The sequence below is a fragment of the Adiantum capillus-veneris genome, chromosome 4, assembly GCF_014529385.1.
Source record: "Adiantum capillus-veneris isolate H3 chromosome 4, ASM1452938v2, whole genome shotgun sequence".
In the NCBI taxonomy this organism is placed as follows: Eukaryota; Viridiplantae; Streptophyta; class Polypodiopsida; order Polypodiales; family Pteridaceae; genus Adiantum; species Adiantum capillus-veneris.
The window spans coordinates 137,623,269-137,635,333 of record NC_140934.1 but is presented as its reverse complement, the minus strand read 5'-3'; positions in this window follow the sequence as shown (position 1 = coordinate 137,635,333).

Here is a 12,065-nt window from a genome sequence, read left to right as displayed (position 1 = left end):
GGATGATGCAGGATACGGAACATAACCGGGCATAGGTCCACTCGGATAAGGGCTAGGGAGCGGCACTCGAGGAGCATAAACAAGTGGTACAATTGGAGGTGTGGGGACCATGTGTGCATAAGGGGCTAGAGGCACATACGGTCGAGGCCCCATATTAGGTACTACGACACTAGGTAGTGGCACTGCGCTAACCGTAGATGTCATCGGTACATTCTCTGTCAGGCTTATCCCTAGAGTGAGCACTGTGTTTTCCTTAATAGAGGGTTGAGCCAAGTTAGGGAAGCTAAAGTTGTCACTCGGAGGCTCAGATTGCATAGAGACCCCAGGTGAAATGACATAAGATGGGTCCATGGGACTCATTAGAGGAGTCTCCATTTGTGATAGAGTAGGCTGTTGAGCCTTGCTCGTATCCAGAAATCTCATGGGGCCAGTTGAGAGTATATTTACCCCTCGGTTTTGCCTTTCTGATTGAATAATGCCATGGATAACATTATAGATCATTTTCTGTTGATCTTCGAGGCTCGTGGCACTAGAGGTGGATCGTACAATCTCTATCCATCCTACATGGTAGGCGTGGCCAGAGTGTAGATCCGTCAACACCTCAGTGTGGAGGTCGTATGTCCAATGATCATTAATGAACAATCCTTCTAGAGTCGACGTGTTAACGGTTTCTTGTGAGGTAGAAGCAATGTTGCTCCCCGTGGTTTTACTTGTCACCAACGGTACTCTAGAGGGAACTTCTGAAGGAGGCAGCTCAACAGGGCCTTCTTGGTAAGAAGTTGGCAGGATATCCACATGGACACTCTTTGGGGGTGTGGGGTCCACGTGCGATGTGAAGGGAGAGTCCACTTCCCCACCCCCTTCGTGTGCTTCATTTGCATCAGGTTCCGAGCGAGTAGCTCTACCTAATGTTTCCATGAAACGGCTAAACATACTAATACTAGGCTGTGGAGCTTCGGGAGGTGCATGGCCTTCTCTCTCAGTGTTTTGGGTAGGGTATGCTTCCATGATTTCTGAGTCAGAGGAGGAATCACTAGCAGCTATTTTAGGGTCTTGGGTGGTGCTACCTTGTGTCACCGCTGAGGGTCTAGAGCCTATCGTGGATGGTTAATGGGTGTCCGTATGAACAGAGGCACACTCAATATGCTCGTGTTCTAGCACCCGCCCAGAGCATAAGTGCATGTGCTTTTGATACCCTAAGGTGTCAAAAAGCTGCTCTAGGAGGCCTTGTGATTAGTTTTTTGCGTGTTTTTTGTTTGTTTTTTTGCTAGATTTTTTAGAGCGTGTCGTGGAATGGGCCGTGTGATAGCTCGAAACGAGTGTATCGCTAGGAGGGACGCGCTGTGCTTTACAGCCCACCGTTTGGTTCTATTTTGCTCCAGAAAAGCCCAAAACAGTCTTTTCCTAGCTGGGGAACTATGCTCCAAATAGCAAGTCTAAGGGTGCAAGTGGGAAGAGAAGGGAGGAGAGTGGAGGACTTGTCCCACATGCTCTCATTCCCTCTTGAGGGGGTAGGGTATATATATAAGAGTGAGTTTAGTATATATCATAAGATTGAGGACTGAGGCCTGGGCTTGGGCTTGGGCTTGGGCTTGGGCTTAGGGAAATAATCCCGATCCCGATCTAACTTTTATACAAACCAACCCGTCCATTTTTATAACTCATGTTTTTTATTTTCGAAAATCTAACCTCCCCCTCGTTTTTTATTTTCGAAAATCTAAACTCCCCCTCACTCACGTTTTTATTTTTCGATTTTTTTTTTCGAAAAAGATTTTTTTTTTTTTTGGGGGGATATTATTTGGTACGCGGTTTGGTGCGCGTTGACCTCACCTAACTATTTATTGTCCCACCTACCTACTTACCTGCTAATCAGTGGTTCACCTAATTACTAACCTGCTTAACACTAGGTTGGTAATGGGACACTTTTATGTCCTGGGACACTTTTATGTCCTGTTAAGTGACCATTTTCCTTGAATTATGTCAAGAGTTTCAAAATGGATTTTGAGGTGCTATCTATCTAGAAAGTTGTCTCATGAGCTGAAAAAAACTCGACATTTTTTTGGAATATCAATTCCATCTTTAACCTTGTCCTTGCACAACATTTCACAACCTAAACTGTGTGAAAAAACGGGTCTTGTTTTTTACTTTTTGCAACTATACCACTCTAGAATTCATGTTTGTGAGGTCTATAATGCTACAGAACTATCTTTAGTAGTCCTCAACATGTCCTGATGTTTCTAGGGAGAAATAAATGTTTTTACGTTGTAAATTATGACCAAATTACAAAAATTGTCAAATCCTATTTTTTAGCCAATTTTAGCTCTTCTATGATTTTTTTGGTGGCTTTCATGATATCCAAATGCAGTTTTGATTTTCTATGTCTCATATTGTAACATAAAGCTAATATTCCTTGAGTTTTGGGGCACCTAATACTCTATTTTGCATAGTAGACAACGATGGTTGATTTTTTCAATTATAGAAGAAAACAAAGCATTCTAGTATATCAAGTATAGCTTTTTCAATATTGTTAGTTTCTTGTGACAACTACATGCATTTTGTAGGTAGTAACCATATCTAGTCATAAGGATCAAATTTGGCTAGATATTGAATATTTTCTATGGGATTCTACAACTCATAATGTTGAACCCAGTTTTTTCATGTTTGCTGTATATAGCACTTCATCTTTGTCCCCAAGATTCCCCTTGGTAAGAGATGTATTATTCTTTTGACATGCTCTATGGCTCCTTATGAACCTAAAGTACAATAGGGAACTAAGAAAACATGCATATATTATTTGTATTGAGCGTGGCTATAGAAACTTTGATGATAGGTTTGCAGAATGGTAAAAATTCAACTTTTTTGTACCTATTTCTTTTGGCAAAACAAAAAATAGTGAGTGAGAAGCAATCATATGTTCTGATCACCAACCCATTGAAGTTAACTAGGGAATTTATCTCAAGTCCTACAAAAATCCCTAATCTTATTTTTATGCAACAAAACGTAAGAAATGACTGTTTTGATGAAAATGTACTGGTCCATCAACTTTGGAGGCTTGGTGTGACCAAAAGATGAGAAATTTTACAAGTTTCTTATTTTTTCCATGTGTAGTAGGCCTTGAACTATAACCTCATGAAAGGATTTTACAAAATGAGTGGATCTACTATGGTTTTGGAGCTTTTTTTCAAAACCTTGAAAGGACACTTTTATGTCCTGTTAGGTTACCAACCTAGTGTTAATTAACTAACTATGCGCCTAACTGTGCACAAACCAGAAAACACAGAAAATGCAGAAAATTGAAACTTGACAGAACTGTGCAGTGCAAACCAGAAAATGCGAAAAACGCAGAAACGCAAGAAATGCTAACTGTGTAAGCTGAAATCGGAGCTTAATAGAACTAACAAAACAGAGCTTAACAGAACACAGAAAACTTGAATGCATTCAACAACATTGTGTCTTTCTCTACTGTTTTTGCATAACAAAAATGATCAAACTTAAGCCGCGCCTTTCCTACATAAAAAATAGCTTCAATACAATTTACAGGTCGCCATTGGAGCTTCACGCGCAGCAGCTCCCCGGCAGCGGCGCCAAAAATGTCAAGGCTAGGGACTTGCTACGCGCCGTGTGCGAGCCACAAAGGCTCCTAGCACACAGTCATACAACAGACAAGCTCACAAGGAAGAACGGTGTGTCACTCACCTTCCTGCGTAGTTGCGAATGAAGGATTCCCGTGCCGCAAACACTACAAGAGGTTGTGTGCTCTTGTGACGCTGTTAGCGACGGAAATACACTGGGTTTTTATAACCCCCGGCGTCGCTATAGCCGTCGCTACGAGAGCGTCGCTATATGCGTCGCTATAAGCGTCGCTATATAGCGACGCATTGTTAACCCTCACGGCACACGGACACCGATCACCTACGACGGACGTGTATTATGTATTTGGTAGAGTCAGGTACCGGGCTTGTCGGACCAATAGGGAAAGGTAGAGTGATCGCCGATGAGAGGCGCACTTTAACTTGGACATTCAAGGGATTAGTTGGTTAAGCATGGGCGCCCAAGTGTGAATGGGGTGAGCTCCTATAAAAGCCAACTAAACCTAATTTTTACTCATTCTCTCATTTGTGCAATTGAAGAGTGCTCTTGCTCCATCTCCATCTTCTTCTTCTTCACCTCCTTGTGTGTGTGTGTGTGAGAGAGAGAGAGAGGGAGAGTGTGTGTGCGATCGAGCATTACGAAGGCACGACGGCGGCGAAGCGGTTGAGCGCGGCACGACTGCAGCTTCTTCTTCATCGCGGCGAGGAATCCACCACGAAGGCGAGCGTAGAGCGGTGAGTGACACACCCTTTGTTTTCTTGAGCTTGCTAGTTTAGGCTTGTTGTGTGCTTGGAGCCGTTTGTGGCTCGCATACGGTGTATTGGCAAGTCCCTTGCTTCGACAGTGCGGCAAGGAGCGCACATTTTTGGCGCCGCTGCCGGGGATATGCCCTACACTAAGCTCGGTTAGCACTTTACGCTTCCTTGTGGTGCAATTTCTATCATAGGAAAGGCAGGGAAGGGTGTGTGGAGATATCTGTTTTTTGCGTTTTCTGCAATTGCTGTCAAATTTCAATTTCTGCTATTGTCTGCGTTTTTCAATTTCTGCAATTTCAAGTTCGGCGTTTTCAATTTCTGTCAAGTTCTGCAATTTCTGCGTTTTTTCTGCATTTTCTGCGTTTTTTCTGCATTTTCAGCAATTTCTGTGCATTTTCTGCGTTTTTCTGTCAGTTTTCTGCAATTTCTGTTTTTTGCGTTTTTCTGCATTTTTTTAATTGCTGCGTTTTTCTGCATCAAAAAAAAAAAAAAAACAGGAAAATTTTTTTTTGGGAAAAAAAGTTTCCTGAGAAAAAAAAAAAAATCCGGAAAAAAAAAAAAAAAAAAAAAATAAAAAAATTCGGAAAGAAAAAACGCGAGTGAGTGGGCGGCGAAATTTTTCGAAAATAAAAAACGTGACTCTTAAAACGGACGGGTTGGTTTGTATAAAAGATAGATCGGGATCGGGATCATTTTCCCAAGCCCAAGCCCAAGCCCAAGCCCAAGCCCAAGCCCAGGCCTCAGTCCTCAGTCTTATGGTATATACTAAACTCACTCTTATATATATACCCTACTCCCTCAAGAGAGAATGAGAGCATGTGGGACAAGTCCTCCACTCTCCTCCTTTCTCTTCCCACTTGCACCCTTAGACTTTCTAGTTTGGGCCTAGTTCCCTACTGGAAATTGACAGTTTTAGGGATTCCGAGGGCATAGAGTGACCAAACGGAGGGCTGTAAAGCACGGCACGACCCTCTGACCGATACGCTCGTTTTGAGCTATCACACGGCCCATTCCACGACACGCTCAAAAAAATCTAGCAAAAAAACAAACAAAAGACACGCTAAAAACTAGTCACAAGGCCTCCTAGAGCAGCTTTTTGACACCTTAGGGTATCAAAAGCACATGCACTTACGCTCTGGGCGGGTGCTAGAACACGAGCATATTGAGGGTGCCTCTGTTCATACGGATACCCATTACCCATCCACGATAAGCTCTAGACCCTCAGCGGGGACACAAGGTAGCACCACCCAAGACCCTAAAATAGCCGCTAGTGATTCCTCCTCCGACTCAGAAATCATGGAAGCATACCCTAACCAAAACACTGAGAGAGAAGGCCATGCACCTCCCGAAGCTCCACAGCCTAGTACTAGTATGTTTAGCCGTTTCATGGAAACATTAGGTAGAGCTACTCGCTCGGAACCTGATGCAAATGAAGCACACGAAGGGGGTGGGGAAGTGGAATCTCCTTTCACATCGCACGTGGACCCCACACCCCCAAAGAGTGTCCATGTGGATATCCTACCAACTTCTTACCAAGAAGGCCCTGTTGAGCTGCCTCCTTCAGAAGTTCCCTCTAGAGTACCGTTGGTGACAAGTAAAACCACGGGAAGCAACATTGCTTCTACCTCACAAGAAACCGTTAACACGTCGACTCTAGAAGGATTGTTCTTTAATGATCATTGGACATACGACCTCCACACTGAGGTGTTGACGGATCTACACTCTGGCCACGCCTACCATGTAGGATGGATAGAGATTGTACAATCCACCTCTAGTGCCACGAGCATCGAAGATCAACAGAAAATGATCTGTAATGTTATCCATGGCATTATTCAATCAGAAAGGCAAAACCGAGGGGTAAATATACTCTCAACTGGCCCCATGAGATTTCTGGATACGAGCAAGGCTCAACAGCCTACTCTATCTCAAATGGAGACTCCTCTAATGAGCCCCATGGACCCATCTTACGTCATTTCACCTGGGGTCTCTATGCAATCTGAGCCTCCGAGCGAAAACTTTAGCTTCCCTAACTTGGCTCAACCCTCTATTAAGGAAAACACAGTGCTCACTCCAGGGATAAGCCTGACAGAGAATGTACCGATGACATCTACGGTTAGCGCAGTGCCACTACCTAGTGTCATAGTACCTAATATGGGCCCTCGACCATATGTGCCTCTAGCCCCTTATGCACACATGGCCCCCACACCTCCAATTGTACCACTTGCTTATGCTCCTCGAGTGCCGCTCCCTAGCCCTTATCCAAGTGGACCTATGCCCGGTTATGTTCCATATCCTGCATCATCCACACATATGCCAAGACCGGTACCCGTTCCTCTCCCACATATGATTCCAAGAGTACCTCCATCGGCCCTACCTCCTCACATAGGTGACTTGGCAGCGTTTGCTCAAACCATAGGTCGATCTATCGCGGAAAATATGCGTCATGCATCTGATAGAGAGCCTAGAAGTAAGGCAGTACAAATTGCCAAACTCACGCAAAAATTCAATGGGGACGAAGATGCTAGGAAACACATTGAAGTGTTTGAACAAGTATGTGATTCCTTAGGGGAACGCAACGAACTACATAAGTGCAATGCCTTAAGCTTGACATTAAGTGGGAAGGCTGGAGATTGGTATAGGACCCTAAGGGTGGACGAGAAAACAATCTACCCTACCCTTCGAAGGTTGTTTCTAAAAGAGTACATACGAGAAGGTGTGCTTTGGGGTGTAGCATCTCAGCTACAGAAGGCCGAACGTAAGGAAGGAGAGTCAGTAAGGGACTTCATTAGTCGTCTAAAGCACTTAAACTCTCGCTGCCCTGTAAATGAGCGCTTCAACAATAACCAACTGCTTGATCGATTCATTCGAGGGTTGAGGAATGAAGGAATCTATAATGGACTAGTGATTAGAGGTATCACAACCTGGGAAGATGTCACTGCCAATGCAATCCAATTAGAGGACAACTTGATGATAGCAGGCATGAGGGTGTCTACTGACACGAGATCCACTAGCTCACAAGCCATTGAGTATGAACCCATGACTGCAAAGCCCATTGCCAATGAGCCAAAGGTATTTGAGACATTCTTGACAGACCTCACCAAGGCAATCCAAGAGTCTCTTAAGGATAATCGACCCCCTCAAAATAGTCACATGTATCCAAGAAGGGAGCAACAATGGTGTTCCATTTGCTTAGGTCCACATAGCACTAGTGAGTGCCCTACGTTTAGAGTAAAATTTAATGGAACTTGCAACGCATGTGGTAGGTATGGTCACCAAGCTAAGGATTGTTTAATGATCAAACGTATGATGGCAAATAGACCACCTGTAGCCTACACGGATGCGCCTCGAGCTCCTGTATTGATGCCTGCTCCACCTGTTGAGCAACTACCGCAACACATGGTCCCTAGATCTCAAAATGTTGTACAAGCTACACCGTTACCACCTCCTGTGCTAGGACCGCAGCCCCCGCATCCAAGAGTCGCCCCTATGAACCAAGTGGGTTGCGAGCCATCAAACGCTTATGCAGATGGTTGTGAGGAGGAAATAGACACTAGTATTGCCTACGGACTTGATACATTGGAAGAATGTCCTATATACTACATGGAAGATTGTTGGGGACAAGTCAAGCCGGTTTATCAAGCTGCTGCTCTCGCATCCAGAGGTCAAAATATCAACACCCAGGCTAGGAGGCCACCTCTTCAATGCTACGAGTGTGGTGGACCACATCGAGTAGCGGAGTGCCCTATTAGGCTGCAAAAGAATGCTGCACAGATGCAAGTGAATCAAGGGAGCACGTCTGCAATGCCAATACTCACATGTAATCGTTGTGGCATAGATCACTTGATTGCCCAATGCCCCTATAACCCAAATGCGCCTAAAATCACACCCCTGAATTTGGTCGAAATTGCTAGTGTGACGTCACCAATACCACCCGTCGCACCTGCTTATGCGATTACACGGTCCATGCTTCAAGGGCCAAGACATATCCTCGAAGAGAGAGATACCGCGTCAATTATCCAAGCAAAGAAAAAGAAGACACGAAGGAAGAAGTCGCAGAATACGGAAAATTCAAAGCCAAGTTCCAAAACAAACATAGGAACAGGAGATGACCCCGTGTATATGAATGACCTCGAGGATGATTCAGATTCAGCCGAGACAATGGAGACTAGAACCAATACCACAAAGGGAAAGACCGACAAAGAAAACCGTAACATGGAACCAAATGAAAACCGAATGAGAGAAAACCATAAAGAGCCTCTGAAAACACCACAAGTGTTTCCAAATCCAATCCAAGACCCCCAAGATAAACCGCAGGGGCAAAAAGGGAAGAATTGTAAAAAGAAGATTGGGACGTACCCAAACCCAGTAGATGAGATTAAGCAGGTGAAACATCTAAGAGGTTTAGTGGAGGAGACTCAAAGGAAACTAGAACCAGAACCCATGCATATCAAAATTCATGACACAGTGTTTCCCACGCAAGTTCATCCACCCCACATGAACCATAGCCGTTAGCCATATCTAGTATCATCCAAGAAGGGAGTGAGGACAGGACATCAGAAAGTGAGCATACACCCTTCTTGTTGGAAAGGATGTTTAACGAAGGAATACCTGATCCCATTGAGGAATATGAGATTCCATCCTCACCAGTTCCTAGTCAAGGACCTACACCCTGCAAAACGCCAATGAATGTTGCCAAACTAGTGGACTTCATGTCTTCTGAGGTCCGAACCACAATCATAGCAAAGCTGTATGGAGATCCTGAGTTATTCCTTGCACTTCGAGCATTCCTTAACGGAGAGCTACGAACGGGATTACCGCAGTTTGCGCAACCAAATAGGCCTGACTCGATTATGATTGATGAGGAAAATCATGTGCAATCACTTGACTTAGATGGACACGAGTCTGTGATTGAGGTACCCATTAACGAATTAGGGCAGTATTTTGAAGGCGACGAGTCTAATGCGACCCTACCCATCACTACCAAGGGATTAACTATAAAGGGAATTCTTGATGGTGGTGCGGGAGTTAGCATCGTTACAAAAGATTGTTGGGAATCCATGGGAAAACCCCGCCTCAGTGTTACTAACATTGTGGTAAAGATGGCAAATGGTACCATAGCCAAACCTATGGGGATGCTCAAGGATCTTAAGATCAAAGTTCTAGGATACAAGGTGCGACATACGTTCATTGTAATGGATTTCTCTAAACACCTTATGTCATATGAAATGATTTTAGGACGACCATTCATGAGGGAAGCACAAATGGTTCACGATTGGTCTAAAAATCATGTCTATTTGCAATTCCAAGACTCTGTCCTTAGAGTGGATTTGGTGACTGGTAAGGTACACCCCTTAGGGAGTAAAACCATTATTGATCATCGCTCTGACACCACAGTTCACTCGGCCCCACTACAATATTGTTACACTTGTAAGAAGGATACAGACATTGGCCAAGATTCTCCTTACATGGATGTGTTACCGGTATGACGGAATCAGACAATGTGGATTGGGTCCACCTAGCATCAACCATAGACACTTGGGGAAATAGGGGGACGACCTGGGTAACACCTGAGGGGGATGAAATGCCTATACCCTTAAATATGCTACAAGCAATGCATATCGCTTCCGACAAGACTCATCCTAATGTAACGAAGAAAACATACAAGTGGGTCCCTAAAGCTTCTTTAGTGACCATATCTAGTGCTAAAAAACAGAATCCTTGTAAGAAACGTACCAATCGCTCCAAGAAAAGTAAGAAAATGTTGCGATGGATCCCTAAACGACTATTGGAAGCCCAAGGCTACTATCAAGGAAATGATCAAATCTGGGTGCCAAAACGTAGATTGTGCTCTTACCTATCACCTGACCCAAGTGAGCCCAATCCCGTAGCTCCAAAACGAATCAATGATCGTGGAAATGAAAAAATCATGAATGTTACACACCCATTCTAGAGCTAGTTTGGGTACCAAAGAAAGAACGATTTGTTCCACCTAGCTCAGGAAGGGGGGAGTCCCAGGAAGATTCTAGCTCATCATGTAATACATCCATAGAGGTAAAAGCTTCTACACAGCCTCCATCTATAGTAGTGGACCTCCATGAAGCTACAAAAGAATCCACACCTCCCAGTGTTCAAGAATCACCTGATGAACCACTTCAAGTTCGATCCTGGGAGAGTACCTTACCACCCTTGCAACTTGACGAGGCACCTAGGGTAATAGAAAACTACTGGCAAAAATCCTCACCTATTACCAACTGGAACAATTGGGTTCAAAGGGTGACAAGCTCATTTCAAACGGTATGATCTACCCAAGGAAGGGGGGAGTGTTTGTTGACAGTCATTATTCACTTGTTTCCCTCTCAACCTTTTCCCCTGACCTCTCAATTCCAATCTTAGGGAATGTACCTATATAGCTTTATACTCACAAAAAAAAAAAAAAAAAAAAAAAGAGCAAGAGCAATTAGCAAACGAGTATGCACAATAAAAATCAAAACATTGACTCAGACCTACACATGTCACATCTGGTACAGTGAAACAGAAACCTATGCCATAAAAAACCTTTGATCCTCATCACTTGAGTGATGGAGGGTAGGTAAGATTAGTACGATAGAGTGTTTCTGTTTTAGAGTTGAGTGATTAGCAAAGTTCTCTTTTCCCACTGATGTGCCTCCTGGAGGTATTCCTTTTGTTTCATAGTGTGTACAGGAGCGTGTTGCTATTGATAGGATTTGGACCTTCATGGAACCTTTCTCTCGTTTACACTTCATATCAAGCGCGACCATCGACACAAACAGGTGTTTCTTGTCCATTAGCATTGCCCTTATCTTTTTTGCATCCATGTTTGTCTGCTTTGATTGTGATTGGTAGCGTACTATTCAGCGCATTGGCTTGGTATCAAACATTTAATTCAATGTAATGTTTTGTCATAATCACTTGTTTAGGTGTAAAAATCAAGCAGTCCGACTAAGGTAGTTTGACCAAGCTAGGTATTAGAAATCTTCTCTTAATACCACGGGGAATGCCTTCCTAATAAGCAATGGTTACTTAGGTTCTTAATCCGATTTAGGCAGCATTGTATGAAATGTACTAGGGCTTTCTAGTGGGCTTAACCCTATTGACCTTTAGCTTAAGTATTATAAAGGGAGTTTACTAATGTGATGAGCCTGGGGAGGGTAACAGTGTTATATGACCCCCAAAGTTACAAAATTAAATGCTGAAAATGAACAAGCAAAAAATCAAAGTGCCACAATGTAAAATTTTAAGCTGGAAGAGAAATCTCAGCTTGATTTGGTACTTCACTCACATGTATTGCCTATGGTACTAGAGCCCTAGAGGTTCCCAGTGTGGGCGCTTTTCCTTGAAAAGCAAAAAACCCAAGGCATACAAAATAAGCACACACATCATAATTGAATCACTGTGAAAAGACCTTGGGGGGTCAAAGAAAAAGTAATCAGCCAGGCGATGATTTCATGAGAAATTCCTTTTATGGTAGCTTAACTACAAGGTTTTCTAGATATAGCCTCTAGTCAGCCCTCGAACATGAATACTTGGCTCTCGCGATTAAACAACTTAATTGACCACAGAAAATTAAGAAGCTTACCCATGGTATTAATATTCGATCTCTAGTGCTTTTCGACCGTCAAATTAGTGACCCCAGACTTGTTTAATTTTTTACCTTTACATCAGTTTATGCATTTGATTACATTGCAATTTAATGTTCAT